Raw genomic sequence first — 27,297 nt, 5'->3', positions numbered from 1 at the left:
TTTGACTATTTTGCAACCCTTGTTTTCCACCTCATGAGTCCCCTCCTATTTACATCCATTCATCCCTTAACACCATGATGGAAGAAGAATTTTTCACCCTCTATCCTAGTGATTTTTCACTCTCTATCCCGGAGACATTGTTACCCATAACACCTACTCCTTCTTTTAAGCCTCTTCCTCCGGACCTAAAATATACCTATCTAGATATCGATGGTACATATCCCATCATCAATTCATCCCAACTTTCAAAAAAAGAAGAAGATCGTTTAATTAGAGTGATTCAAGAACACCGTTCTACCATTGGTTGGTCTTTTGATGATATAAAAAGAATTGATCCAAAGATTTGCACCCACTAGATTCATCTTGAAGAGAATGCCAAGACCTCTAAATAGCCACAACACTGGTTAAATCCAGCTATGAAAGAGGTAGTAAGGGTCGAGATCCTAAGATTACTAAATGCTGGAATCATTTACCCCATATCTGACAGCGAATGGGTCAGCCCTATTCATGTGGTGCCAAAGAAATCTGGGATTACAATGGTCTGTAATAAGGAAAGAGAGTTAATACCAGCACGTGTTCCCATCATGTGGAGGATTTGTATTGATTATTAGAAGCTGAATGCCATCACAAGGAAAGATCATTTCCCCCTTCCATTTGTAGATTAGATGCTTGAACGTTTAGCAGGACATTGATAAACATAAAAATGATTAGCTTACCAACAAAATGAACGATGAAACTCAAAACGTAAGTAAACTAAAACTATTACGAGTCTATATTTATCAACGTTTCTACTCTCAATTCTATCGAAATAGCGTGGAGTAACAAATTTGTTCCACTCCTAGTTCTCTAGCATGGAATGATTTCATAGTTAACTAATCGGTCTTAAGTCTAATGAGAGTTTTACGAGGGGGAATTATACTACGATGCAATATGAAATTGATTATTTGAATTTAAACTACGAATGCTATGGAAATATGATTGTTTTTGAATCTAGATAAAGGATTAGAGGGGAATTGAATACACCTCGAATCCAACTTGATAACCTATCATAGGTTCTTGTATCTCGATTCTTACGTTCTTACGGCAAGAATTTTGAGTTCTAATCCCTAGTGTTCATGGCATTTCTACCAAATACTAACTAGCATGTGAGGTCGTCCACCCATTCTCATGGCGAATCACGACCTTCTAGAGTGGAATAGATTCTATAATGCTTCTACACTATACCACTAAGTTTTCATCAAAGCTTCATCAACCCCTCTAATGGAGGTTTTAGCCTTGAATCATTCCGCAATCATTTCCATATGAATCTAAACTAAACATAATATCAAGATTCAAAATTTACTAATCTAAATTAAACAATAATTAAATTCTAATTAACAACTAAGAAATGGTAACCAACAATAATTAAAACTAGATCTAATAGATTGAAATAACAAAAATCGAAATGACAAGAATAATAACTATTTTATTTATCTAATGGATGATATTCAATGATTCAAGAAATTAATCTAAAACAAGAAATGAAATTCTAAAACTAAGTTCTAAAACTCATTAATGGAGGCTAACTAATCTAATTCTAATCTAGGTCTAACTATCTACCATTAACAAAGAATTAAGCTTTTGTTTTTATACATTCAGATCCAAAAATCGTGCATGGGCTTGGAGCCATGTTTTGGGCCAGAGAATCAGGCCCAAAACCCAATTCTTTTAGTCCAAAAAGGCCTCTTCAGCTGCAGTTGCCTTCAACAGACTTTTCGTCCACTTTTGCTCCTTTGATTGGATCAAGGCTTAGACCATTGGAAAGGTCTTTCCGAGCCGGTCGTTTTGACATAAGGTAGGCCCCATTCCGAGGTCTAAGTCCAAAGATATGGCCCCGGAAGTTCTCACGACTTTGTGTAATCTTTTTTCACGGCGTCGACTTCAGCTTTTGACCGGGCTTTTGGAAAGGCTTTGTCTTCTAGAAACTTGGCCTTTAATCACGGAACTCCTTAGTAACCGACCTCTACTTCTTTATCTCGCTAAAGTGGCACATTTCTGCACAAAATGGACTTTGAAGCCTGAAATGCATAAAAACACGTAATCAGTGTTAACTCTTAATTATTACTCACATAATTGGTCTAAAGGTATGTCTGTTACAGGGTTAAAACTACAGTTTTGGGCTCTTATCAAACCACCCCCAAACAGTATTTTGCTTCTCCTCAAGCAAAGATGATAAATTAGAATAAGTGACCAAAAATGGAGTTCTATCTACTTTCGTTTCGCTGAGTGTGATTGCATTGACCATATGCAACAAAGCCTTAAACCACTAGGAATTCCCTAGTGGACGAGTTATAGTCTCGTGAGAGTTTTCCAGTGAAGGTACTCACAAACTTCATCTATACTACAACGACTAAGAAATAAAACTATTGTTTCCTTATTTATGTCTCAATTATCTATACATCTCACTAACAATGAATATAGAATAATCATGTCGAAACTTAAGCAAATATATGCATAATAATCAATCATCTACAATAAACATATATACAATGAGTAATACTATGAAATGCAGTAACAGGTCCGTTTTCTGAAACTTTGGAATAGCGTCCTTAAGTAGGTTCTCACATAAAAGTCAAGACAAAAATCACTCTGATTTTTCCACTCAAGTTTTGCTACTCCAGTGTGCAGTGGGCATACTTTACCTTACAATCTCAATGACACACAAGGAAGCCGAAGTTGATCAAACACATCTGCCACTTACTATCCCACTAACCTATTCCTAATTGAGCTAGAGGTCTTTATTAGGTGTTGCGGGGATTAGGAGATGGTTTAAGAAGGAAGGAAATGGATATTCAAAAGGGACAAGTCTGAGATAATAGAGTCTTCATATTATGTAACTAGAGAAAACCTTGTTATCTACTTTTGCTTCTACACTTTGTTTCCATCCTTAGCCATATATTTTTTTTTTTCTTTTGGCTTTTGCTTTTGACCTTTTATTCTATTTTTTTTTTTATTTTATTTTATTTTTATTTTTTTTTCTTTGGATGGAAACTTCTTTTCTTTATTTTCTCAAGCAATTAACTAACTTTTGTTTTACGTGTTTTTTCTCTTCTTCTTCCTTCCTTATTCTATTCTTAGACTTATCTAAATTGGGTAGGTTGAATTTTTTTTTATTTTGTTTTGTTTTGTAATAGGGTAAAGGATTTGTGGTTTATGAAAGGGCTAATGAAAGGCTCAGTGGGGTGACTAGCGGAAAATATACTTAGGTCGGAAATTCTAGCTATATCGATCCAAAAAGGGCCTAAATTCTCTCTTAGGACATGGTATATTGGTCAAGCAAGTGGACATATGATTTCTCTATTCGGAATATACTTCTCCCTTGTGTCATTTCTCAAATGTTTCACTCATATAAGGCTTTAGGCTATATTCTCACAGGATTTGTAGAATAAGTACTCTAGCCTAGATTTCAGAAACTCACTGCCAAACAATCTTAGATACTCATGTAATATATTTATAGATAGATGCAAAGATTATTACCTACATATTAACCTAAGTTTCTAAAAACTATTCTAATGCAAAAGCTACGTGAGACTTCTAGATTATTAAGAGCATAAAGAAAGAAACAATACCAATATTCCTAAGTGTATAACATAAACTTTTTATTTTTATTTTATTTTTTTTAAGACAAATAATACGTAATATACAACCTAATATGTGCTTAACATTTACATCGTGTTTCTATACCACCCCCAAACAATTTGGGAGAAGGGGGTTCATGAAACAATTCAATAGCACAATTAAATTATATAACTAACTAATTTTTATAATTTTTAACATTTTATAAATAAAAGTGCATAATTTAGATCCTAAAAGTGTCTAAGTTTTGCAAATGTTTCTATCCCCCCCAAACAATCGAACGCTTTGTCCTCAAAGTGTAAAGAGATAAGGAAAGAATTTACCATAGAAACGTGGCAAAAATTGGCAAGCGACTGCAATGAGAAATATTGTAAAGATGATATGATAATATGAAGCACAATTAAACTGCGCATTACGTACTAACTAACACAAACTCTTTGGAGTAAACATGACAGGCTTAGGGTAGCAACAAGATTTGAAATGAATACCAAAATCGCCACCCCAAAAAACAAAATTGGAAAACTCTTTTTAAGTTTGAAATTTTTGTTTGGCCTATACTCTTAAAGTTGGTATTTATTTAAAAACTTGGGTCTTTTAAAGTCGATTCGAGACTTGCTAGATTACTATTTTTATAGCTTTAAACTTTTTTACTTTTTATGAATTAGGTTTAATATAAAGGAAAATAATAAGCAGTAAAGACATAATTCACACCATAGACAAACATGACTCAAAAACCAAGAAAACATGCAAGAGTGGAAAACGTGAATTATGTGAACCGTGGACTTAGGATCCGGTACTTACAACCACACACTCCATAGGGAGGGCCCGGTTACCTGAATGGTGCATTCACCAATATATGGAAATGAAAGGAAATGCACCAAACACAAAATTTGAGTCGTTTATAGTCAGATACTAGAGACTTTATCTAAATATATGTATGAATATGTAGTTTATCATATATCAACAAGCGAAATAGTTGTGGATCGTTCCATAAATAAATATCGCAGAAAACATATCCAAACACAATCAAGCACCAAGATTTCCTACGACGCGACCCTAGTGGAATGAAAGTTTAAGTCGGATAGACCTATAACATAACCGGGCATGCACCTTATGTTTCATCTTTGAACGAGAGGGTGTCCTAGTGAATAAGTGTGGAAAAGTGAATGGTTGTGGAAGATATGGTGGATTGGGATAAGTTTTAGAGAAAAAGCATGGAAAAAATGAGGATGTGGGTTTAGCACAAAACTCATTCATGGTGTAGTTAGGGACTGTCTCAAGTCTGAAAATGAAGGTGTCAAGTGGTTTATCCTTGGAAAGTATTTGTTTACTAGGCGGATTTAAAAATTCATGAAGCACAGGAGAAACTAAAGGATCGAGTGCAAACTCGAGGTTCCTTTGAAAAGGTGGAGGGTGGGGAATATTGGTGATGGAAGGTGAATGATTCTCAGCTAGAGCTTTCAAGTCCATATCATCAGAAATCTTGATATATGCAAGACATTCCTCAATAGATGGGTCAACGTCAAAAGGATCACTGGGATAGAGATTGAAAAATTCATCTTCCATCATAGCATCAAGGGATGAATGGTTGTTGGCAAGGGGGGACTCGCGAAGTGGTAAAGAAGCGGTGCAAAAGAGTTGCAGGAATTCTTCTTCGATTTCGTCTACTACCAGGGAGTCATTGTTAAAGTCGGAATTTCCGAAGGAAAGGAATTTGTTAATCTATGTCTCCGAAACATGTTTTGAAGTAATCTTGAGCTAAGCTCTCGATCATGCTAACCTCACCATTTGTAGATGAATCGGGATATTGTGTCCTCGTTTTGAAAACATTTACCTCAATGTAAAAGATGGCCAAAAGACAAGGACATCGAACCATGTGCGGCAGTTTATGAGCCGTTGGCAGAGCCAAGAAGGAACGCCCTAAAATGATAGGTACAGAGTCGTTAGTGACTTCGTGGTCGAGGATAACGAAGTTAATTTGGGTAGTAAAAATTTTGGACTTTAACCAAAGACGTTTTCAACCACACCCTTAGGATACTTAATAGACCGATCAGCTAATTGCAATGTCATTTTAGTAGGTTGCATCTCGTCTAGACCTATTTGTTTATACAAATAAAATGGGAGTAAGTTAACACTAGCCCCCGTGTCTAGTAAGCGGTCGTGATCGTCGTGTGAGAATCTCCTAAGGTGCATTTAGACTGAAGAGAACGACCGGGGTCCTTGTACTTAACAATTCCATTATTTTCGGATAAAGTTGGGAACTGTTCAGTTAGAAAGGCGTCTTTAGGTATGTTGGTCTTACGCCTAGTAGTGCACAACTCCTTAAGAAACTTAAGCGTGGTTAGGTAGCTTTTTATAGCTTCGAGAAAAGGAAGGTTTATCGTTAGATTCTTGAAAACGTTCCTAATCTCCTCAAAGTTTGTATCCCCGGTTAGCATGGCTAACTCTCGAGGAATGGTGGTTTTAAGCTCTATATTTAGCGTATGGCTCGACTTGATGTGTAACATTGGCTTTCTGTTTCTTAGGTTGTGGTTTAACTGGTACCTCTACGGTGGTAGGTTCTTCAGTTTCTATTTCGATTATCTAGTTCGATATCCGGTGTAGGAGTATCGATGGGGTAACTATAGGCATAGTTACTTTGTTATCAATCACTCTTCCAGAACGGAGAGTGGTGATGGCATTTAGCTCACCTACGGTTGTAGTTTCCATACTAGTATTACCGTTTACTTTAAAGGCTGTGTTTGCTGTTCTAGGGTTGGGTATCGCTTGGCTTAGAAACACGCCTTTTGGTTGGGCTTTCTCTTGGGCTAACTGTTGGTTTTAAATTATTAACGGATTGTATAATGTGTTGGTTAGATTGAGCCATGGTTTGGAAAAGTTGTTGGCTCACTTGTATGAAGGTGTCAAGACGATCCGGTTGTATGGGTTTAGTAGTCACGGGTGGTGTGACTGGAACTATCTCGCATTAATTATTTATGGGCGGATTGTGATAGTTATTATTTACCGGAACGATATCTCTATTAGCATTATAATTATTATAACTACATTGACCTTGTGCTTGACCTTGTCGAGGTTGCGCTTGGTTGTTATAATTATTATAATTACCCTGACCCTGTCCTTGTTGTGGTAGAGCTTGGTTATAACTGTGCGTTGGCCTAACATATTGATTATTGTCCCTGTAGGTGTGACTTGTTGGTTATTTCTCCAACCGAAGTTGGGATTTTGTCTCCAAGGGGCGTTAGGTTCACTATTAATGGAACAAGAATGTTCATAGGCTATAGGATAGTGGGAGTCGGGATGCTCAGGACTCCAACAGAAACTACATGGATTTGAATTTACATTCATGACGGGGATAGGCTTTTGTTGAATAGAAATAGCCTCTACTTTTTTAGTTAGAGATTCGATTAAATTTTTAAGTTCTGGATCGAGTTTCATCTCAAACATACCGGCGGCCTTAACTGTTGAATAGGAACTAGCAGAGCGGGGGATATCATCACTCCCCCCCCCCCCCAATTGTTATTGCGTTTAGTTTGTTCTTCTAAAAATTTGTAAGCCACTGAGGCTCCTTTACTTAGGAAACTACCCCATTCATTATGTCAAGGACTTCTTTATGGTGATGTTGAAGTCCTTTTGAAAAGGCAACGAACTAACGTGTCTTTTGCTAGGTTATGGTGTGGACACTCTATTAGCGATCGGTGAAACGATTCCAAGCCTCAGAAAATGATTCATGAGGGTTCTGTCGGAAGAAATGAATCTTGGAAAGCATTTCATCCGTCTTTAGGGGTGGGTAAAAATGTTCCATAAATAGCTGAACAAGTTTAGCCCATGAGTCCACAGAATTAGGCGCTTGGGCAGTTAACCAAGACGCCGCCTTATCAGCTAAGGTGAAAGGGAATACCCTCAATTTAATTTGTTCCGCACCAACCGTAGGATGGTGGAATGTTGTAAGGACTTGTTCAATCCTACGCATGTGCTGATAAGGTTTTTCATGGTCTAAACCATGAAAAATGGGTAACAAATTAAATATATTTGGGGGGATGCGGAAATCCCCCACTGGGTCTGCTAGAACGATGCAAGATTTAGGGCTATCGCTCAAGGCTTTATAAAAGTCAGAGAGAGGAGTCTCTCTTTCATCAGCCATAATATCGTGGTGTGTGTGAAATAGTAGCTAGAGGTGTAGTGGGTGGGAAACTAGATAGACTTGTTTGTTGACGCTTTGTGTAATTACGTTAGTTGTTTTCTTCGACCGGACCTTAATCTCATGCAAGACTAAGTCGAACTTAACTAAACATGCAACACTCTAAACAATTCGATATACTAGTAGAAACCTCTAACCGGAGATGCGAGGTGTGGAAGAAAGGAATACCTGACAGCGTCCTTTTCGGGCTTATGAATAGCGTCTTGTTTACGCGTGTTCGGTGTAAATAACAAGTTAAAACACTGAAAAACTTGAAAAATCGAAATTCGAAAAACGCACTGCGCAGAATCCGAAAATTTTGCTTAAAGGCGGTCATCCTTGTCCGATAAGTGGAGAATGGTCGCGCTTGGTATGAGGGCGGGTCGCGCTCAAGGAAGGCGCTGGGCTTCGTGTTCAGTATATAGCAGCGAAGCGCTCCCTTATAAGCGTGATCGCTTCGGTGTATATTTTTGCGGAACTTTTTCAACGCTGAAATGGACAACCACAGTAAGAATCAAACATGGATGGGTGGGTTTAATGGGACTTAAAAATGACTAATTCTACTATGAAAATAATGCTAAAGTGCAACTAAGATGGCAGCGGCGCCATTTGATAATCATAAAAATGATTAGCTTACCTACGAAATGAACGATGAAACTCAAAACGTAAGTAAACTAAAACTATTACGAGTCTATATTTATCAAAGTTTCTACTCTCAATTCTATCGAAATAGCGTGGAGTAACAAATTCGTTCCAGTCCTAGTTCTCTAGCATGGAATGATTTCATAGTTAACTAATTGGTCTTAAGTCTAATGAGAGTTTTACGAGGGGGAATTATACTATGATGCAATATGAAATTGATTATTTGAATTTAAACTACGAATGCTATGGAAATATGATTGTTTTTGAATCTAGATAAAGGATTAGAGGGGAATTGAATCCACCTCGAATCCAACTTGATAACCTAGCATAGGTTCTTGTATCTCGATTCTTACGTTCTTACGGCAAGAATTTCGAGTTCTAATCCCTAATGTTCATGGCATTTCTACCAAATACTAACTAGCATGTGAGGTCGCCCACCCATTCTCATGGCTTAATCACGACCTTCTAGAGTGGAATAGATTCTACAATGCTTCTACACTATACCACTAAGTTTTCATCAAAGTTTCATCAACCCCTCTAATGGAGGTTTTAGCCTTGAATCATTACGCAATCATTTCCATATGAATCTAAACTAAACATAATATCAAGATTCGAAATTTACTAATCTAAATTAAACAATAATTAAATTCTAATTAACAACTAAGAAATGGTAACCTACAATAATTAAAACTAGATCTAATAGATTGAAATAACAAAAATCGAAATGACAAGAATAATAACTATTTTATTTATCTAATGGATGATATTCAATGATTCAAGAAATTAATCTAAAACAAGAAATGAAATTCTAAAACTAAGTTCTAAAACTCATTAATGGAGGCTAACTAATCTAATTCTAATCTAGGTCTAACTATCTACCATTAACAAAGAATTAAGCTTTTTTTTTTATACATTCAGATCCAAAAATCGTGCATGGGCTTGGAGCCATGTTTTGGGCTGGAGAATCAGGCCCAAAACCCAATTCTTTCAGTCCAAAAAGGCCTCTTCAGCTGTAGTTGGCTTCAACAGACTTTTCGTCCACTTCTGCTTCTCTGATTGGATCAAGGCTTAGACCATTGGAAATCTCTTTCCGAGCCGGTCGTTTTGACATAAGGTAAGCCCCATTCCAAGGTCTGAGTCCAAAGATATGGCCTTCGAAAGTTCTGCTGACTTTGTGTGCTGTTTCTGCCCGCGTCGACTTTTCAGCTTTTGACCGGGCTTTTGGAAAGGCTTTGTCTTCTAGAAACTTGGCCTTTAATCACGGAACTCCTTAGTAACCGACCTCTGCTTCTTTATCTCACTAAAGTGGCACATTTCTGCACATAATAGACTTTGAAGCCTGAAATGCATAAAAACACGTAATCAGTGTTAACTCTTAATTATTACTCACATAATTGGCCTAAAGGTATGTCTGTTACAGGGTTAAAACTACAGTTTTGGGCTCTTATCAGACATGCTTATCAATGTTTATTAGATGGGTATTCAAGGTACTTTCAGATTTTAATTGATGAAGCAGATAAAAAAAAGACTACATTCACTTACCCTTTTGGAACATATGCTTATGCACGTATGCCTTTCAGTCTCTGCAATGCACTTTCCACATTTCAACGCTGCATGTTACATATTTTCAGCGATATGGTGGAGTGATTCATGGAAGTGTTTATGGACGATTTTTCCTTTATGGAGATTCTTTTGACGATTGTTTATCCAACTTATCCAAAGTATTGGCGCATTGTTAGGAAAAGAATTTGGTCCTTAATTGGAAAAAGTGTCACTTCATGGTAAAAAAAGGAATAGTGTTAGGTCACATTGTGTCTAAAAATGGTATAGAAGTAGATAAAGCTTAAATAGACAAAATTTCTACTCTACCTATTCCATGGAACATCTGTGACATATGAGCCTTCCTAGGCCATGCTGGATTTTATTAAAAATTCATTCAACAGTTCTCAAAAATTGCTAAACCATTAACTAATCTTCTTATAAAAGATCCACCCTTTGAGTTTAACTCAGAATGCATGCAAGCTTTTGAAAAGTTGAAAGTCGCCTTAATAACTGCACCTATAATTCAACCTCCTGATTGGTCAAAACCATTTGAGCTCATGTGTGACGCCAGCAACTACGCTGTTGGCACTGTTCTAGGTCAAAAACATGGTAAGGGACCTACAGTTGTTTACTATACAAGTAAAATACTAAATGAGGCTCAACGAAATTATACAACCACTGAAAAGGAATTCTTAGTCATTGTCTATGCTTTAGACAAGTTTTGTCCCTATTTAATAGGTTCAAAAACCTTAATCTACACTGATCATGCAACACTTAGGTACCTTCTCGTGAAGAAGGATGCTAAGCAGAGGTTGATCTTATGGATTCTCCTCCAGCAAGAATTCACGTTGGAGATAAAAGATAAAAAAGGAGTTGAAAATGTAGTGGCTGACCACCTGTTTAGGTTAACTGATGATAGCGATAGTGATTCTGAGCCCATGTTAGATTATTTTTCTGATAGGCACCTTTACGTGATCCTCTCTGCACCCTGGTATGCTGATATTATGAATTATCTGGTGACTGAAGAGACTCCTCTATTATGGAATAGAAATCAAAGGAAGAAGTTCCTAGCTCAAGTAAAGTACTATCATTGGGATGACCCATATCTTTTCAAATACTGCCCAGATCAGATCATCCGACATTGCATTCCAGAATGGGAACAATCTGCTGTTTTTTCCTTTTGCCACGAGTAGGCTTGTGGAGGGCATTTTAGTGCCAATAAAACCGCTGCTAAGGTGTTACAATGTGGATTTTGTTGGACAACACTCTTTAACGATGCATTTCTTCATTGCAAGGCATGTGCTCGTTACCAACATCTCGGTCGTATTTCTGCATGTAAAATGATGCCCTTAAATCCCATTCTCATAGTGGAGATTTTTTACGTCTGGGGCATCAATTTTGTGGGACCTTTCCCAACTTCTAATGGTTTCATCTATATCCTAGTAGCCATAGACTATGTATCTAAATAGATTGAGGTCATACCATGTCGTTACAATGATAACAAAACAGTTAACGGGTTCATAAAAGAAAACATTTTTTCAAGATTCGGTGTTCCAAAAGCTATCATCAGTGATTGTACGTGGATCTCATTTTTGCAATCGAGTTTTTGAACATATCATGAAAAAATATAGAGTAACCCACAAGGCTAGAACTCTATACCATTCTCAAACAAGTGGTCAAGTAGAAGTCTCTAATCAAGAGATTAAACGTATCTTGGAGAAAATAGTTAATCCAAATAGGAAAGATTGGTCTCTCTATCTGAACGATGCACTATGGGCATACATAACCGCTTTTAAAATACCTATAGGGATGTCCCCCTATAGGCTTGTCTTTGGAAAACCTTGTCATTTGCCAATTGAACTAGAGTATCGTGCCCTGTGGGCCATAAAAATCCTTAATTATAATCTTGATACGACAGGTGAAAAGCGTAAACTACAAATAAATGAGCTCGAAGTGATTCAGAATGATACTTATGACCTTTCAAAACATTACAAAACCAACATGAAAAGGATTCATGACAAGCATATTTTACAAAACAAATTTGAAGTTGGTCAAAAAGTTTTGCTTTATAACTCTAGATTGCATCTTTTTCCAGGAAAACTGAATACTCGATGGACTGGCCCTTTTAATATAACTGAAGTCACCCCTTATGAGACTATTACTTTAAAGAACCATCAGAACAACAGTACATTTAAAGTCAATGGTCAGCACCTAAAACATTTTCATGAGTTACGGTCTACGAATGTCAAAGAAATCCTTCTCTAAGATCCCATCTATGAGGATTGACTTTTCCGATGTATTCCTTTCCCATTTCATTCCATCTTTTCCTTTAAGGGGATACATCAATAAGGTAACCGGACCTATCCACTTGGAGGGTGTGCTTGTAAGTGCCGGAGCTTTAGTCCACAGTATATCTCGCATATTCTTTATAAAACATTTTTTACTCGTCGTTAGAGTAAGTGTGAACTTGTAGAGCGAGTATACAATTTTTTTTTTCTTTATTTTACACTTCTTTTTCAAAAATGTTTGTTTTCTTTATGCTATGAATGATAGATTCTCGATACATCAGTAGTTAAGTGATAGAGATTTAACCAACATAAATAAATAGGTTAATTAACTCCTATTATACTATTATTACTAGCAAGCGCATGAGGTCTATTGTAGTAGGTGTGTAAATACAAGGTCGGTCCCACAGAGAATGCGTGTTGGGTACAATTGAATATTAAAATACTACTTAACCTAATCCGAACTATATTGGTTTGTATGAATGATAATTATTAACTAAAACTAGTTAAACTATGGAAATAATAAAACTAATATTAAATACTATTAATGGATAGAATGCTATGGCACTCGAATCCACCCTAGACTGTTGTAGATTATCAAGGTCAAATCAATTTAAAGTTCTCTTTTAATTACAAGTAGTACGAGGGAAAGGTAACCCTAGCTTTCTGGAAGATGTGCACGTTGAGCACTTATATAAATCTAGATATTGGTTTGATTGAATTTCAGCAAACGAGAATATAAACTCCTAGCAAAAATCGTCTTCTTACAACACGACTTCTCACAAGTTTACGTAAACAATAAAATCAATGCTTTGATAAGAATAGAATATTTATCTAACGATTAACTAGTCAAGTCATGAGCTTTTAACATGCAAGATATAATTAATGAAAATATACTACTAATATCAGAGAAATCAATCAGTTATTCATTAAGTTGGAGAACAATAAACTCATTAAATAGTAAAACCTACGCAAGTCTAGGTCTTCATCTAAGCCCTAGCTTGGAACTTAGCCACACATAATAATAATAAGACAAAAACTAAAACAAGGGATAGATGAACTCATGTAGACAGCGGCTTCGTTTCTTCCTGTTTTGCAAGTTTCTGTCTTCCAATTCCAGTTCACTTAATTGAGCTGCTCCAAAAGCTTCGACCTCTTCCAATAGATGTATCCTATTAAGAAGCTTCTACCTCTCTCCTTTTACTATTCCTTCTCTCGGCCTCTCTCTCTTTTCTACTTTTATTCTCTATTGTTCGGCGTTCTTGTGTTCTGTGTTTCGGCGAGAGAGAGTGAGAGCTCTCCACTTTCTTTGTTTTTATAGTGATAGATTAGGGCGTTCAAGCCTTGGAATCCATTTTTGGAAACCTTTCCTTTCGTGTTTGAATCCTTTTAGAACTTCCCAAATTGAAATCCAAGTGGTTAGCGCGAAGCTACAAAGGTTCTGGAAAACACTGTTATTCTGCAAAATTAGAAGGGAGCGGGTCGCACTCTGACATAGGCTTTTTAAGGCGCAGGCGCGCTCGACCTCTTGACAACAGTACCTCAAATTTTTACAGTAGCTTTATAATGTCATACACATGTTATTGCATATCTTGTTTTGTGTCACGTGAGAATCTCACAACTCTGTAAAGTCCTCAGTCTCAGCCCGTTTCTTCGTATTTGCATTGATTTCTATAAAACCAAGGAAATAGACTAATCGAAGGAACTTATAGTAATTAACTAGCCGATATAACATAAATATAGGCATACATGTGTAACATTTATGTGCTTATCAAGATAATACCCCCCAAACTTACATTTTGCTAGTCCTCGAGCAAACTAACTACTAAACTAATAACAAAAAAAAAAAAAAAAAAAATCCTAACAAATTTTCATAGGAATCATAATTACACTTAGCATGTGCAACAAGCCTTTTAAACCCCTAGGTTTACCCTAGTGGACGAGTTTAGTCTCGTGAGAGTTTTCAGAGAAGTTACTCACAAACTTCATCTACACTATACAACTAAGAAATAACAGTAATGTTTCCTTAATTTAATCTCAGGTACCCATACATCTCTCTAGCAAGGAATAAAGAATACTAATTTTAAAACCTAACTTAATACATGCATAATAATCAAATCATCTAAAAAGTAAGTAAACATGCCATGAACTATACTATGAAATGCAATGGCAAGTATGTTTATGAAACTTTGGAATAGCGTCCCTAAGTAGGTCCTCACAAATATGTCAAGACAAAAATACTTTTATTCTTCCACTCAGGTTTCACTCACTCTAGTATGCAGTGGGCACACTTTTCCTATCAATTTCAATGACATCCAAGGGAGCCGAAGTCGATCAAACATATCTTTCACTTACTATCACACCAACCTATTTCTAATTGAGCTAGAGGTATTTATTAGGTGTTATGTATGGCTTAGGTGATGGTTTAAGAATAAATGGAATGGATAAACAAAATAGACAAGTCTTAGAAAATAGGGTCTTCAAATTATATTATTAGAGACAACCTTTGTTCTTTTCTTTTCCCTCTACACTTTTGTTCCATATTCTTTTGTTTTGGCTTTTGACTCCTTTCGATTCTATTTTTGGAGTTCGAACTTTGATTTTCTTATTTTGGGAACTTTCTTTTCTTTTCTTTTTCTTTTGAAGAACTAACCAATATTTGTTTTTGCACAGGTTTTTTTCTTCTCTTTTTCTTTATTTCATCCTATTTCCCAAACTTATCTGAATGGGTAGGATATTTTTATTTTTATTTTGTTTTCATGATGGGTCAGGAATTTGTGGTTTATGAAAAGGCTAATGAAAGGCTCAGTGGGGCGACTAGCTGAAAAAATATTTTTTAGGTTGGAATTTATGGCTATAACGATCCAGAAAGGGACTAAATTCTCACTTAGGATATGGTATGGTGTTCAAGCAAGTGGACGTGTGATTTCTCTACTCATAATTTACTACTCCTTTGTGTCATCACTCAGATATCAACTCATATGAGGCTTTTAGGCTAAATTTTCACAGGATATGTAAAATTTAGCACTCTAACCTAGGTCTCAAAAATTTACTACCAAATATAATTATAATGTTCATGCAAGACATTTATGAAAAGATGCAATGACTATTACCTTTATATTAACCTAAATTTCTAATAACTACTCTTAATTTTAATGCTAAATTAGACTTCTAAACTATAAACATCAGTAAAAAGGAAACAATACCACTATCCTTGAGTGCATAGTATAAATAATTATTATTTTTCGCTAAACAAAACATTTTGTTCCCACCCCCAAACTTATTTTAGACATTGTCCTCAATGTTGACATATATGCTCAAAAGAACAAAAAATAACAACATGGATAAGGAAAGATAAAGGAAAGAGGTTACCAATAGCTCCATGAACGAAAAAAAAAGCTCGAGTTACCTGTAGAAATTAGTACCTTACCAAAGATATAACAATGATAATATATATAATGAACCAAATTACTACAACAACTAAAATGTGTCACGTGTCTCATTCTGTAGAGCTACACCCCTAAAAAAAAGGCTAAAGTGGAATGCATGAGATATGTGCACATTAGACTAAAAAAAAAAGAAAAACATGAGTTGCCTCCCATAAGCGCTATAGTTAACATGTCTTGCAGACGGATGCTTCTCATAATCAAACCTTTGATTTAAATATCCCAATCATAAGCAAGAGATCATGTGATTCTTATTAGGTGATACATATCATGTATCACCTAATAAGATATGCAAATGAAATAAACAGTAAGTGAACATGAGATTTTTGCAAATCATATGACACTTTCAAATCATCTTTTCTTACCCAAACAGCACACACCTTAGCTAAATGGCGTCTAGGTTGGGTATGTTTATATTTCACTCCCATTTTCTTACCATGATTCCTAGGCAAATTATAATCACATCTCATAACTCTATTAGGCATATTAGATATGATAACTTCATTAGCAATGTCATGAGATGGAGCACGTGATTGTGGAACCTGGTTAAAAAATGATAACGTGTGTGCATGACTAGTGTGTTTTACACCAAACCTGAGAATTGCTTCTTCTAACATGACAGTGATTTTTAATATGACCTACACCACCACAATAATAACAAATGATAGGATGTCTAGTGCGGTCAACACGGGAGGTGGAAGGGATATTAATTTGTATACACCCTGGTTCTAAAGAAGATAAAGTCGACTTAGAACACATATCAAGATTATTACAAGCACTTTTACACTCCTTGATAACTGTAAAAACTATAGTTTTACCTATGAATAAGTAATTAAACTCAAATGTAAGTAAAACTAAATGCAATTTTACGCTAATGTATCAAAGTTTTCTACTCTCGTTATCAATGCAATATTTGGAGCAGAGAATTCATTCCACTCCTAGTTCGTTTAGATGTGAAGTTTCCTAGTTCATGTATTCTAACAAAAAGATGAGAGTAATGGAATTAAATTTAACTAATCAAAATGTTATAAGTCGACTACGGTAATTCAATACTAAATTGACAATATGAGAAGGAATTAGGGGAATTTGATTCCACCTTGATTCGACTTAATAAACTAACATAGAATTGTTGTAATTCAAATTGCAATGTTTTCACATAACAATTGGGTCTTTCTAATCCCTAATTGTTCATGGTAATCTCTACCAACTAACAATCAGCATGTGAAGCAATCAAACCCATTCTCATGGTGAACTAATTACTTTCTAGAATGGAATAAATTATTACAACCATTTATACGCTAATACAATCAAGTTTTCATCAAGGCTTTCTCAAACCCCTCTAATGGAGGTTTTATCCTTGATTCATTAAACTATCATTTCTAGAACAAGAACAGTAAGAACAAGACATTATTTAATGAATAAAAATTACTTTATTAATCTAATGGAAAGAGTCTAAGAATTAAACTGAATTAAAACTGAATTTATGAATGAAATTAAGACAAAACTAAAACTAAGTACTGAATTAGAAACTAAGTATTTGATAATTAACTAAGTAACTTAAGAGTTAAGCCTTAGTCCTCTTTATATAGGAGAGGCTAGGTCTAACAATTTCGTGCATGGGCTTTGGAGCCATGTTTTGGGCCGTAAAATCGAGCCTGAAACTTTATTACTTCAGTCCACAAAGGGGTTTTCAGCTAGAAATGACTTTAATAGCCTTTTCATCTACTTCTGCTCCTCTGATTTGGTCAAGTTTTGAACCATTAGAAAGCTCATTCCGAGTCGGTCGTTTTGATATATGGTAGGCCCAATTCCAAGGTTTGAGTCCAAAGATACGACCTATGGAAGTTCTATTAACTTTTGTGCGCTATTTATGCCCGCGTTGACGTTGACTTTGACTTTTTCAACTTTGACCGGGCTTTAAAAAGGTTTTTTCTCCTTGAATCTTGGTCTTTAATCATAGAACTTCTTAGCAACCAACCTTTGCTCATTTATCTCGCAAAAGGGATGCATTTCTATACATAATTTACTCCACTGACACACAAGGAAGCCGAAGTCGATCAAACACATCGGCCACTTACTATCACACTAACCTATTCCTAATTGAGCTAGAGGTCTTTATTAGGTATTGTGGGGATTAGATGATAAGATCCCAAAACTGTAGTTTTAACCCCTTAATAATAATACTTTTAGACTAATTATGCGAGTAATAAATAAGAGTTAATGCTGATTACGTGCTTTTATGTATTTCAGGCATTGAAGTCAATTATGTGCAGAAATGTGTCACTTTGGTGAGATAAAGGAGTAATAGTTGGTTGCTAAGAAATTCTATGATTAAAGGCCAAGATTCAAGGAGAAAAAGCATTTGTAAAGCTCGATCAAAGCTGAAAAGTCAAAGTCAACGCGGGCATAAACAACACACAAAAGTTAGCAGAACTTCCGAAGACCGTATCTTTGGGCTCAGACCTCGTAATTGAGCCTAACTTATGTCAAAACGACCGGCTTGTAAAGAGATTTCCAATGGTCTAAGCCTTCACCCAATCAGAGGAGCAAAAATGGATGAAATGTCTGTTGAAGCAAAATCTAGTTGAAAAGGCCTCTGTGGACTGAAGAAATTGGGTTTTGGGCTCGATTTTCTGGCCCAAAACATGGCTCCTCAGCCCATGCACGAAAATGTGGATCTTGTCTCCTCCATTTCAAGAGACAGGACTTAACTCTTAAGCAATCCTTAGTTTAGGTAACAAGTTGCCATTAGAGAATAGTTTTTAGATCTAGTTTTATGTTCAAGTAATTAGTTTCGAACAAAGTAGATTATTAATTTAGTTATTGAATCATTGTTTTATTCTTCATTAGATTAATAAAAGTAGTGAGTTATTCATAATTTTAGTTTTGGTTTATTAAATTACTTAGATCTAAATTCAGTTCTTAGTTGTTAATCATTTCTTAGTTGTTAATTTAGATTTGAATTCTTGATTAGATCAATATAGTAAAGTTATAATCTTTATATGATGTCTTGTTTAAATTTAACTGGAAATGATAGCATAATGATTCCAGGCTAAACCTCCATTAGAGGGGGTTGAAGAAGCCTAGATGAAGCTTGATTTGTGTTAGCGTAGAATAGTCGTGATTTTCCATTCCATTCTAGAAAACGGTTAGTTCACCATGAGAATGAGTTCGATTGTTTCACGTGCTAGATGTTAGTTGGTAGAGATTACCATGAACAACTAGGGATTAGGAAGAACCAATTGTTATACGAAAGCAGTTCAATTTGGATTACGATGATTCTTCGTTAGTAAATTAAGTTGAGGTAAGGCGGAATCAATCCCTCCTAATTCCTTATCATAGATTCAATTTATCATTTCATAGTTGAATTATCATATCTCGTTAGTATAATTTGCATCGTAGTATAATTTCACATTACTCTCATTGACTTTGGATAGACCGATAACCTTAGAAAACGCCAATACTAAAGAATTAGGAGTGGAATGAATCTTCTACTCCAACTCTATTGCGATAGCATCGAGAGTAGAATAACTTTAATAACACAATAGATAAGAGTTTTAGTTTTACTTACGTTTGAGTTTCATCATTTATTCGTGGGTAAAACTATTCATTTTTACTTTTATCAAATGGCATCGCTGCCATCTTAGTTCCCTTTAGAATTGTTTTCGTTATTATAATTAGTTTTTCCAAAGTCCCATTAAACCCACCCACCCTTATTTGATTCTAACTGTGGTTGTCCATTTCAGAACTGAAATTTTCCTTGCATGATTACACAGAGCGCGACCGTGCCCTTGGTAGGCTAAATTGGAGCGCAACCCGCGCCCAAATCACTGGACATCAGTGAAGTACGGAGGGCGACCGTGCCGTTCGTAGGCAAACTTGGAGCGCCACCCGCGCCCAAATCACTAGACCTCGATTTGGACTGGAGCGCGACCCATGCCCTCCCAAGGCTTAACCAGGGCACGCCCCGCACCCTCTTCTGAAAAGCCCGATTTCCGCAGGTTAGTTCAAACTTCCATTTTTTCAAGTTATTCAGTGTTTCTAACTTGTTATACACACTGAGCACGCGTATACAAGACATTATTCATAAGCAAAGCAAGGAGGCATTCAGGTATTTCTTTCTTCCACACCTCGCATCTCCTGTTAGAGGTTCATACTAGCATATCATGATTGTTTGGAGTGTTGTCGTGTTTAGCTTGGCTGAATCAACAAGGTTGTGGTCATTGGCTTCATCCTTAAGAAATTCATCTATTATTTCTTCATCTGCCAAACTAAATTGAGATTCACATTGCACTAAATAAGTTACTTCCTTTAATTCTGGCACATTAACTTGTTCATGCCTTAGATTAGAATTATTGATTTCTATTTCCTCACTCTCATACTCTAAAACAATATAAGGTTTCTCAATGGCATCATTCGAATTTATTGAGTGGTCATCCAAAACAAGTCTTAAAGAGTCGTCTTCAAGAATTTCTTCATCTAGGTAGGGTGTGGAGTTAATACAATGGTTAATGGGAATGTAATGGTACAATGGTTAATGCGAGTTTCATGCAAGAATCGAATTATTCATTGAAAAGAGATCGTCTTTAGGTTTTTACGCAATGATCCAACCTAAAGCCTTAAACTTTATCATCCCTAGCAATAACCTACATCTCTATAGTCATTATTACTAGCATGTAGGATTATTACAAACAAATCTCTTGACTTAATCTTAACAATCCCTAGTTTAATTTACTATATGCTTATTTTGGAAGTCATACAATAAACTAAACTCATTGAAACACATACACAATTAAATAGTTCTACTTAACAATCTATTCCTCATTAGGCTTCATAATCACTCCCTCTAATGGGGGGGATTAGCCTAATATCATTGGATTAATTAAACTAAGACAATAATGTAAAGACAAAAATTGAATATAAAACTAAAGCTTTTTATTGATAGGTTCTAATGGAGGCTACACTACAACTAATTACTTAACTAAACCTAACTAAACTAAAGAAGGGGAGAGAGAGAGAACCCTAATTAAAACTAAACTAATGTGGGAGTAGTTAATAAAAGATAAAATGAAATAGTTTACCTACGAAATGAACGATAAACTCAAAACGTAAGTAAACTAAAACTAATCTATGTGCCTATGATTTATCAAAGATTCTACTCTCAATCCTATGAGATATAGTGGAGTAGGAAGTTCGTTCCACTCCTAGTCCTTTCGCATGCTGTGTTTTCTAGTCTAATTACTCTACTTAAGGTCTAATGAGAGATTTATGAAAAGGCAACTAGACTACGATGCAACTACCCACAAGATGCACTAGTCGACTATTAGAACAACTATGGGAATGCTACGTTAATTCGATGATAAGGAGTTAGAGGGGGATTGATTCCACCTTAACTCAACTTAATCCTATTAACAACGAATCGTCGTAATCTGAATTGAACTGCTTCGCAGAACAATTGGTTCTTCCTAATCCCTTATTACACATGGCATTCCTACCAATTCATAACTAGCATATGAACGATTAAACCCATTCTCATGGTGAACTAATCGTTTCTAGAGTGGAAAGGAAATTACGACGATTCTACGATAGTCGGAATCAAGCTTTCATCAAGGCTTCTCAACCCCCTCTAATGGAGGTTTAGCCGAGAATCATTCTGTAATCATTTCGATTAAATTTAAACTAAACATGATATAAAGAATTGAAATTTACTAATCTAAATTAAACAATAATTAAAATCTAATTAATAACTAAGAATTGAATAACAAGTAATAAATGAATCAGATCTAACACAAATGTAAATGACAAGAATCGAAATTTAACAACTAGTTATTTTATTAATCAAACTAATTAAGAGTAATGATTCTAATAGTTTAATCTAAAACAAGAATTGGATTTGAAATTAAACTTAATTAAAACAATTAAATCAAGATCTAGAAGCTATTCTAGTGGCTACTTTCTATTCTAAGCTGCTTTATTTTCTAACCTAAAAATTCTACCATTAACAAAGAGCTAAGCTTTGGTTTTTATACTTTCAGATCCAAAAATCGTGCATGGGCTTGGAGCCATGTTTTGGGCCAGAGAATCAGGCCCAAAACCCAATTCTTTCCGTCCAAAAAGGCCTCTTCAGCTGCAGTTGGCTTTAACAGACTTTTTGTCCACTTTTGCTCCTCTGATTGGGTCAAGGCTAAGACCATTAGAAAGCACTTTCCGAGCCGGTCGTTTTGACAGAAGGTAGGCCCCATTCCGAGGTCTGAGTCCAAAGATATGGCCTTCGGAAGTTCTGCTGACTTTGTGTGCTGTTTCTGCCCGCGTCGACTTTTCAGCTTTTGACCGGGCATTAGAAAGGCTTTGTCTTCTTGAATCTTGGCCTTTAATCACAAAACTCCTTAGTAACCGACCTTTGCTCCTTTATCTCGCTAAAGTGGCACATTTCTGCACATAATGGACTTTGAAGCCTGAAATGCTTAAAAACACGTAGTCAGTGTTAACTCTTAATTATTACTCACATAATTGGTCTAATAGTATGATTCTGAGGGGTTAAAACTACAGTTTTGGGCTCTTATCAAACCATCCCCAAACAGCATTTTGCTTGTCCTCAAGCAAAGATGAGAAATTAGAATAAGTGACCAAAAATGGAGAGTTCTAAGTACTCTCGTTTGAAAGTGCGATTGCATTGACCATATACAACAAAGCCTTAAACCACTAGGAATTCCCCTAGTGGATGAGTTATAGCCCTCATGAGAGTTTTCGGTGAAGGTACTCACAAACTTCATCTATACTACAAACGACTAAGAAATAAAACTATTGTTTCCTTATCCATGCTCTAAATTAACTATACCTCTCACTAGCAATGCATATAGAGTAATCAAGTCTAAAACCTAAGCTAATATATGCATAATAATCAATCATCTACAATAAACATATATACAATGAGTAATACTATGAAATGCCTAGCAGGTTAGTTTTTGAAACTTCGGAATAAGCGTCCTTAAGTAGGTTCTCACAATAATAGTCAAGATACAACACTCTAATTTTTCCACTCAAGTTTAGCTACTCCGATAAATGCGGTGGGCACACTTTACCTTACAATCTCAATGACAACAAAGGAAGCGAGTCGATCAAACACATCTACCACTTACTATCACACTAACCTATTCCTAATTGAGCTAGAGGTCTTTATTAGGTGTTGCGTGGATTAGGAGATGGTTTAAGAAGGAAGGAAATGGATATTCAAAAAGGACAAGTCTGAGATAATAGAGTCTTCAGATTATGTAACTAGAGAAAACCTTGTTATTTACTTTTGCTTCTACACTTTGTTTCCATCCTTAGCCATTTTTTTTTCTCTTTTCTTTGGCTTTTGACTCCCTTTTATTTCTATTTTTATTTTTCTTTTCTTTGGATGGAAACTTCTTTTCTTTATTTTCTGAAGCCATTAACTAACCTTTGTTTACACAAGTTTTTCTCTTCTTCGTTCTTCCTCATTCTATTTTCAGGCTTATCTAAATTGGGTAGGTTGAATTTTTTATTTTGTTTTGTTTTGTAACAGGGTAAAGGATTTGTGGTTTATGAAAGGCTCAAAGGGGCGACTAGCGGAAAATAATTCATAGGTTTGAATTTCTGGCTATATCGATCCAAAGAGGGCCTAAATTATCGCTTAGGATATGGCATAGTGATCAAGCAAGTGGACGTGTGATTTCTCTATCCGGATTTTACATCTGCCTTATGTCATTTCTCAAATGGTTCGCTCATATAAGGCTTTAGGCTATATTCTCACAGGATTTGTAGAATAAGTACTCTAGCCTAGATTTCAGAAACTTACTGCTAACAATCATAGATACTCATGTAATATATTTATAGATAGATGCAAAGATTATTACCTACATATTAACCTAAGTTTCTAACAATTATTCTAATGCAAAAGCTACGTGAGACTTCTAGATCGTTAAGAGCATAGAGAAAGAAAACAATACCACTATTCCTAAGTGTATAGCATAACTTATTTATTTATATTTTTGAATTTTTGAAATTTTAACTAGAAAACAAATGCATATTATACATATCTATATCCTAACAGATGCCTTAATTACACATGTTTCTATGCCCCCAAACAAGAAGCATGCTTTGTCCTCAAAGCATTGTAAATAAAGAGGGTAGGAAAAATACCATTGAAACGTGTGAAATTCAGGAACATCTGCAAAACAAAGTTAGAACGTACTAATAAAGGAAATAAAACTGACGCAACTCTATACGAGTTCTACCCATTATGGGGTTAACAAGAATGAAATTGCTTGGGACATAAGCAGACACTAACTAGAATGAAAACTTACCTTATCTCCCGCATTACTCATCATCTTCCTCATCCTCTTCTTCCATAAAGAAGTGAGGTTCCTTTGCGTCCTGCCATGCCATGATAATTTGCCAGGCTTCCCGCCATTTATCATCTATTATTGCTAACCTATTAAGAGCCACTTGGTCTGACGGGGTGTAGGGTGCAACCTGATGAGGTTGTATCCTCCACCCTTGCCAAGTCATTGCACGGAAAGATCGAATAATACTATTGGTGGGTCGTACAGTGTCGACCGTAATCCAATCCGTGAAACGTGTACAAAAAATAGGAAAGAAACATAGCATAATACGGGAAACTAGAATAGGCATAAGAAGGAACTTATGCCTCATGCTATGGGATCGAGCTAAACTAGACATCAAGGTTCGGGGAAGGTCATGACACATACGTCCCGTGGCTAAAGCAAGGAAAACGCTGGAAGTGGCATCATTCACAGAAGAAAAATGCCATTCCCCTAAAATGTTTAGCATGATCCAAAACATAACAGTTCCTATGTTCATGGACAGGCTACCAAAAGTGGCGTTATAGTCCCCTTGGTCCTCGATACGGAAAATGCCCGCCCCATACGACTCATGCAAAAACTCATAAGTGTAGACATACATATTATCTACCCAATAACACCATGGGTCTTGTATTTCAGCGGGCATAGCAAGTCCAAGAACAAATGCTAGCAAGAACCTGGTAATTTCCATTGGTTCACTATCAATGTTGATGGTGAACACTTGTTCTCCATCTAGTCTTTCAAAGAAAATGCAGTTATCGTAAAAATAAGATCCTAGTGTTGGAGAATAAAGTGCATCAGGTCTTACCATAAGCGGCTCCCAACCAACGTATGTGATCGCTTCGCGAAACCAAGCACCATAAGTAGTGCTTTGGAACAAATCTTCGAAAGACTATTCCGGTATCAATGTTGGAGATGTCATCTCAAAATTACGCTCTGGAATAGCTGCGAATGATCCGGATACTACCCGCAGAAAACTGAAAATTTTTCTGGTCCAGGGAAGTCAGGGCGCGAGTGCGCTCTCTTAGGGCGTGAGTGCGCTCTGAATAGTTGGAATTTCCAGTGTTTGAGCACGGGTCGCGCTCACCTTGGGCGCGAAAAGGCCTCGACAAAAATCTGAAAAAAATATGCGGAGCGAGTGCGGCTCCTATAGAAGGGCTTGAAGTGCGCTCATAGTTCTTGAAACTTCGGAAAATGAGTAAAACGCGTGGGAATCGCGGGAGTGAAAGGTGAGTGATGGAGGTTAGGTGTAGTGTGAGTTGTGAGTGTAGAATGTATGAAGTTTATATAGGTTTTAAGTTGCTAAAACGGATCGGGAAGTTGCCAAAAAGTATTTACGGCAGTTTCCGAAAATCCTAAAATTTCCAAACCCAAAACGGAAACAAATCATTTTTCTTGATTCTAAATCAAACCTAGTATCTTTTAGGTTGAATTTATGATAGAATCTACCTATTTAATCGATATTTCATCCTACCATGATACTTATTCATAGATATGCCTAAATGGCCATATTTTCACCTTGACTCCATAATAAATTCTAAGGCGAGGGTCATATAAAAAATCTTTGGAATAGATAAAACCACCCCCAAACAATTTGGGAAGGTGGGATCAATATTAAACAACCACGCATAATGAAAATAACCGCATTATATTAAAAATTTCATTCGAAGTATATTTCACTACAAAATTCAAATTACGGAAATAAAACTTACATTAAAATAAATGACAATAATGAAACTACAAATAAACATAGAAACATCAAACGATGCTATCCCTAACCACTCCGGTACTGGTAGCGGAGGGTTCACGGTCCGGAGATGGCTCCTGGGCTCCTGATGGGCCAGCACCATTCGTCCTTCGGCGACGACGCTCGTGCCTCGATGGTGTGTCCTCAGAAGGAGAGTCCCCGTGAGGTGGGAATCGTGCAAGCATGTCAGCCTGGAACTAGCGCTGAGCTTCTAGCTCGGCCCTCATCTGTTCCCTCCTCTCATCCTCTCTCTGTGTACGGATCTCAAAGTTATGATGCATCGTTGCCTGTCAAGTCCGGAGGTCTTCGCAGATAGTGTTGAGTGAACGCATGCCACGATGAATCACAACCATGCGTTAGCGTCGACCAAAGACCTCTCCAAGGCATCCGTGATCAAAACAAGTCAAATCCTCCTCATCCTCCCGGGCATTCTCGATTTCCCCATCCTCCTCGGCATTCTCATTTCCACCGTCCTCCTCGTCTTCTTCTCTATCCTCAGCCAACCTCCAAACTCGTTGGACACACTCCCCTATAGATGTGGGTTTCGTGTAGGGTGATGTACGACCTATCGACGGGCCTTTGAGCCGCCCTCAACTTCAAAGATGATCTTGGTTATCAACATTGGGGGAGAGGTGCAGCGGACTTCCCTACTCCCCTAATCATGCTATAAAACTCCAAGATGCAGAACTCATACTTCGCTCCCGAGTATCCATAAGATGTGGAGGCAGTTCAGGCCGATGTCAGCGACCTTCTACTTCCCGGGACATTCCGACCAATCCACCGAGCAGAACCTACCTGGTTGGTTCTAAGGGAAGCCTGACGAACACAATGCGACCTCGCATTATAGTTCCCTTCAATAATTGTCTCGTTCATCAATGGCTCTACCCCGTTATGTTGGGACTCCTGCAACATGACATCCAGATGGATTCTAGGCGGAATGCCTAGAATCTCAGCCAACAACCCAGTCGTCACTTCCTTCCTCCTCTTCGCCACCACAACAAAAATCCTAGTCCCTTCCAACTCCCTCGTATTGTAGAACCGTCGGACTAAGTCTTCGTGGTAATAGGCTTCAGTCGAGTACCACAAGCTATTCCAGTCTCGACTGATCATTTCGTCACCGTAAAACGACGCGAAGTGGTCACCTGTAAAAGCTTGCTCTGGTAAAATTCGGCATTGTTGAGCCATTGGTGTTTGGAATGTAGTGGGGGTTTAAATGGGATGTGGTGGTGGGATTTGAATCGACCGACTAAAGCAAACAGTGGTGGTGGTGGAGTGGTGGTGCGGCTGTTCAAAATTTGATATTTTCGGTGGTTTTTGGTTATTTAATTTGGTGGAGGTGGTGGTGGAAAGCTTTTAGATTATATTTGAACTGTGGGCGTAGGTAAATTTAGTTTTCTTTTTATTATTATTATTTTTTTTAGGTTTTGTTTGAAGCTTTGTTAATGGCGGTTTGTAAAAAAAAACGATGAACTGATGGTGAAGGTAAAAGTGAGCGCTC

Source organism: Coptis chinensis, chromosome 5, assembly GCF_015680905.1.
Source record: "Coptis chinensis isolate HL-2020 chromosome 5, ASM1568090v1, whole genome shotgun sequence".
Lineage (NCBI taxonomy): Eukaryota > Viridiplantae > Streptophyta > Magnoliopsida > Ranunculales > Ranunculaceae > Coptis > Coptis chinensis.
The sequence above is the reverse complement of the archived record's forward strand: the minus strand, read 5'-3'. Positions refer to the sequence as shown.